Here is a 6,492-nt window from a genome sequence, read left to right as displayed (position 1 = left end):
AAATGGTATTCATAATTCTGTAAAACATTTCGCAGGGAAAATGAACATAAATATAATTTATTTTATACCCACTTTCTTCACAATTCTTCGCATTTTCTCTGAAATTTTATATCAACATCCAATTCATATTCAACTCCCTAATTTCTACGTGATACTTAAATCAAGATGGACACGTTAGCTAATAAGTTGTGCCCATAATCCACATATATAAAATGGGAATAAAATAAATTATACCTCTACGATCAAGAAAATGTCATGTGCAAATAGCTTTCACCAAGCACTTTATCAACTGTAGATAGGGTTGCTAGGAAAATCTTTTTCTCTGCGAATTGTTCCACAGAATTAAGCATACCATTTTACACTTTAAAAAAAAATTGGTGAAGCATATGAGTAGAAATAAGAAAGCGAGTACAATTTAATAAATTCATACCAGATTATCTATTTTCCCACGAGTATGTATCTTTCAAAATGCTTTGAAATCTCCACCATTTTAGGAAAATATTAACCGGTTATATTTCTAAGCTCTTGTAACTTCATTCACTTCCCTCTGGAAAGAGTAATCAGAAAGGGAGCTTCATGAAACAGAAATGCAAGTTCGTAAGGTTTCGGACTTACTGAATGAAATTGCTGATATTGTGTTGGTTTTCTGCGAGGTATTCGTCCGTCATCCATCAGCTAAGGGACGATCTTGGCACTGATCATTGTCTTATTCTTTACTCCGTGGCCATTTATTGATATTGAAGATAGCTTATATATATGGTATATATATATATATATATATATATATATATATATATATATATATATATATATATATATATATATATATAGTATATATATATATATATATTGCTACTTTCAAAATGCATATATCTCCTCTGTGACTGTATAAAATGTTATGGTAGAATTGTGCATATATATTATAGATTATATCTATAATATATAATCATATATATATATAATAAGAATATATTATAGGAATATATATATACACTTATATTAATAAATATATATATTAATATATATATTATTATATTTGCTACTTTCAAAATTGCAATATTATCCCTACTTGTGACTGTATAAGATGTTATGTTAGAATTGTTGCAACATTTTTTCCAGATTCCTAGATAGCTTAGAGATAGGATGTTTAAAATGTGTGTTCAGATTTCGCATAACATGTTGTAAAAGAATATATATATATAATGTAAAAGGTAAAAAGAGAGAGATTTTCTTTGTCCATTCGAAACTACGATTGTTTCCTTATTATGTCAACACTTTGAGATTAGAGGGTATCTGAGATCTGTTTGCTTTCCTAATCTGTCAACACGTTTGATAAGCTAGCTCCAGACTTCATTTATGTTTTGGGAATCTGTCATCATGTGTGATAAGCCTGCTTCGGTCGATCAAGTAGAGTACGTGTCTTTTTTTTTTTAACAGACTGGTCTCATACGTGTATGTCTTTGATCAAACCATGTGCAGATTACACATTTTTTTTGTGAAGTTGCGTAAGATTTCGAAGCTTCTGGAAGAGTTATTGCCCAAAAACGTTTTGTGTCATCTGCCCTATCCAGTTTCCGTAAGGAAGAGAGATTCACTATATCTTAGAACCGCGAGGCATTCAGACATCTCTCTCTCTCTCTCTCTCTCTCTCTCTCTCTCTCTCTCTCTCCATTGCATAGCACTTTTGATCTTAACCCTCTTACGCCAAAGCCCAAAAAATCAAAACCTCTCCCGTATGCCGAGGCAGGTTTGGAGTGAGCACGGAAGTGGAAAAAATATTTTTTTCAAAAAGTCACAGCGTGCTTAGTTTTGAAGATTAAGAGTTCATATTTAGCTCATCTTTTTGTCATTGCCTGAAGTTTAGTATGCAACTGTCAGAAATGAAAAAAATACCATTATCATATGTTAATAATGCGATATATGGTAGCGAAAAAAAACATTTCATATATAATTCTATTCAAATCGCGCTGTGCGAAAAACGGTTAAAGCTAACGAGTTACTTTTTTTCGTTGTATTTTACACTAAATTGCCATCATTTTGATATATAATACATTATAAAACGATAAAAGCAACACCGAAAAAATATTATCACAAAATGATGCACGAATTCGTAAGGCGCGGACGTAAAAAAATATTTTTTTCAAAAATTCACCGTAAATTCAAATATTGTTCTAGAGACTTCCAATTTGTTTCAAGATGAAGACAAATGATTGAATATTACGATACTGTAAGAGTTTTAGATTAGAATTGCAGATTTTGACCATTTCGGACGAGTTAAATTTGACCAAATGTCAAAATTTTTATATATATTTTTTTTATATGCAAATATTTCGGAAATGAAAAAGCTACAACCTTCAATTATTTTTGTTGTATTTTTCATGAATTTGCGCACATTTTCATATATGAAACTCTATAAAAAGGCTAATATGAAAAGAAGCAAATATTAGGATAATGCGATGTACGCATTTCGGAGATTTTCAGCCGCGAATCAGCGCGCGGAGGGAAAGAAAATTATTTTTAAAAATTCACCATAAATCTCAATATTGTGCTAGACACTTCAAATTTGTTTCAAAATGAAGATAAATGACTTTATATTACTAGATTGTAAGAGGTTTAGCTTACAATTGCGTTTTTCACCTATTTCGGTAGAGTCAAAGTTGACCGAACGTGATTTTTTTTCCTATTTATCGTGATTTATATGCAAATATTTCGAAAAAGAGAAAAGCTACAACCTTCAATCATTTATTGTTGTATTCTACATAAAATTGCACACATTTTCATATATAAAACTTTATGTAAAGGCTAATTTTAAATGGTGCAAACATTTCGACAATCACACGAAAAAATTTATGATTTTTTGGGAAGAGTTACCAAGCGGATGTAAGGAAAATGTTTTTTTTTATATAAATTCACTATAAATCGAAATATTGTGCTAGATACTTCCAATTCGTTGCAAAATTAAGGTAAATGATTGAATATTACTAGAATATAAGAGTTTTAGCTTACAATTGCGTTTTTCGACCATTTCGGTAGAGTCAAAGTTGACCGAAGGTTGAAATTTTTGCACTTATCGTTATTTATATGAAAATATTTCAAAACTGATAAAAGCTACAACCATAGGTGGTTTTTAGTTGTATTGTGCATGAAATTGCGCACATTTCCATATATAAAACTTTATGTAACGGCAAATTTAAAATGGTGCAAACATTAGGACAATCGCACGAAAAAATTTATCGGAAGAGTTACCGCGCGGACGCAAGGAAAAAGTTTTTTCATAAATTCACCATAAATCGAAATATTGTGCTAGACACGTCCAATTTGTTGCAAAATTAAGGCAAATGATTGAATATTACTAGAATATAGGAGTTTTAGCTTAAAATTGCGTTTTTTGACCATTTCGGTAGAGTTAAAGTTGACCGAAGGTTGAAATTTTGGCACTTATCGTTATTTATGTTAAAATATTTCAAAACTGATAAAAGCTACAATCATGAGTGTTTTATTGTTGTATTTTACATGTAATTGCGCACATTTTCATATATAATACTCCATGTAACAGATAATTTAAAATGGTGCAAAAATTATGTCAAAGTGACGAAAGAATTTTTGAGATATGTCACTGATACTTTTTAGTGCGATAAGAAAGAAATTCGCGCTTGCGCGCCTGCGTAACGATTGTAAACAAAGCAACGCCTTGATCCGTGAACTCCCAGCATCCCCCAAGGCGCGTGATTCAAAAGTTTTTGGCTGGTAGGCCTATAAGTATTTTTCCGCGAATTTAAAAAAAAAACTTTTTTTGAGTCGACGTATAATACGTCCAGTCGGCATACGGGAGACATTTTGACTCGACGTTTAATACGTCCAATCGGCGTAAGAGGGTTAAAGTAACGTAACGATTTCGTACTATAAACTGGTCACTCGTAACTTGAGGATTTCATATTTGATATTTCTTAGAGTTTATTTAGTGTTAAATGGTGTCTTTGTGGAATCTGAACAAACATTGTTATTGTAACGGCGCCTGGTTTTTGGTAAAGTGAAACAGGCCTGCAGCAAAGAAAGAAATTAGTATACCAAGGTAAAGTGTGTTATATTTTTATTAGTTGCAACTAATGTCTAATGGTTATGATGGTTTGGTTAACTAATAACTAATAACAGATGGTTACAAAGGTTTGGTAAAAACTGATGGTTACAATGTTTTGAGTGAAAAAGATTTACACTTTTACACATTGCGGTTTTTTGTGTTTTGTGGTTCTTCCTTGTTTGTGCACGTGTTCATTTTCTTATTGAAGTGTGCCTTTTTATTCTATATTTTCATTTGTATTCACAATTTAATTGACTTAGTTATTTTCATTGTTTAATCATTGCACATTTAATTAAATTTAACACTTGTGAATTAATTTGCATTTACTTAGAATTCTTTTCAAGTTTTATTATTGTTTAGCACTTGTGAATTAATTAAAAATTTTCAATTATTGCCTAACACTTGAATATTGATTGAATTAATTTTCTTAAATTTTGTGATAAATTAATTTTGATTTAATTTTACTTAATTTAACTCAAGAATTAATTAAACTTTACTTTGTTTTCAAGTAACAGTAATTTTCCCTGATATTGTGAATTTTATTTATAAATTTTGAGTTTAATAATAAATGTTGTATTTATTTATATGTATTTTCATTTCTAACCAGTATATTTGCATATGATTATGATAGGTAGAAACATAGAGTGGTTATTGATCGGCTTTCCTTCAATTTACTTGAAGTGACTTAGAACCAGGGAAGTACTTAGACTTCTGAAATCAGGGAAATAGTTAGACTTTTAAAGATGTTGATGGAGTGATGCCCTTTGATTAATTTAATTACTTATAAGATTACCTCACACCTGTTTTAATGAACTTAGTCTGATTTTCTGCAATACTGGTAAGTGTTAAGGAATCACTGTTGCCTTAAGAGTATTCAGTCGTTTAATACCTGTGATGAGGGTTCAGGTGCCTGGCTTTTGTGAGGTAACAATAAATGAATGGTAAGAATGTAGTAACCAGATACTTGGCACTTTTTTTTCGATATAATACTATATATATATATATATATATATATATATATATATATATATATATATATATATATATATATATATATATATATATATATATTTATGCAATTCAGGATATTGTTGAAGTGATCGCCCCACATACTTCCGATAGCTTCGTCTCCGACTACTTCCCTACTCTCTGTTGTAGCTTTTTAGTTTTGGGATTTAAAGGACTGGATATCTTTCCAAAGACGAGGATAATCACCAGATTCTAAGTTTCTACACATTGCGTCGGGCTCTTAGTTGTTTTTTCATTTAACCTTGCAGTGCTTAAGAGCAAGTTTGAACAGCACTCTCGCCTGTCTCATTAGTAATGCAGTGTGCCCTTCCCCAGGGCTACCATTTTGCCTCCACAGTAAAAACATTTCTCGTGAGTATGTATACAGATCTTTAACCAAGTCATTCCATCCAGGTATATTACGAGAATTACCTTGACGAAATCTATAGGCAGTCCTGCCCGAAGCCAGCACAGCGGAGATTATATTCGAACAGAATTCATTCAGATCCCTCCTGTGGTGGTCATTTCTACAATTAGTGTTAGTACAAAGTAAGGCGTCTGCCAGTTGAACTATTGACCGCAACCTGGTTTCCGTGGTCGCCCTAAAGTTATTCTGGTTTTTCTGTTGGTTTTTAAAATCCCAGTTTACTGTTTGTGGGCGATCAGTTAGGGGGTTCACGGTAGGGAGGGATGGGGTACTGAATGACACCTGTAATGGGATGTGATCGTAGCCCGTTGCAAGATCATAGCGAATATTGCAGGTCATAATAGAATCATGAAGTTGTGGAGATGTGATGCAGTGGTCCAGCCAGGAGGTTGTAATAGCGTCCACTCTATTATGTACATATCAATAGGAGGAGGGAGGGAGGAGCATTACATCGCTAATTTGGACTCTGATAAAGAACAGAAAATCAAGCCGAATGTAACCTCCACTCCATCAAAGATAAGCTTATTCATTAAATAACGATCAAAGACTTAAAACAATTATCAAAAACCTCTCCTTCTCCATCAAAAAGTATTCATCACACACCAGTCGAAGGAAGAAACACAACTAACAAAATGCTTTCGTCTCTGTCAGATGGAAAAAGACTTTCTTGCTACGTAAAGCTAATCATTAAAATTAAATTACGGTGAAGTCTGTTCACAGGTGATTTACTAATTGAAGGGTCTGTAATGTTACATTTTTCCAAAAACCTGCAAGAAAAAAATCTGAAGGAAAAGACTATCAATCCAGTTGCCTAATGCACTTAACCCCTTCCCCCCGCCGCCCCACCCCCCTCCCTGACCACTTAAACATCGCTGAGGGCAACATTAAGGAAAAACGGATATTTTGAAAATTCACTCACTGACAAACGAAGCCTTAAAATGTACTATATGTTTATAGAACATTTTCTGCTTAGAATGAA

Source organism: Macrobrachium nipponense, chromosome 10 (assembly GCF_015104395.2).
Source record: "Macrobrachium nipponense isolate FS-2020 chromosome 10, ASM1510439v2, whole genome shotgun sequence".
In the NCBI taxonomy this organism is placed as follows: domain Eukaryota; kingdom Metazoa; phylum Arthropoda; class Malacostraca; order Decapoda; family Palaemonidae; genus Macrobrachium; species Macrobrachium nipponense.
Note: the sequence above shows the minus strand (reverse complement) of the source record.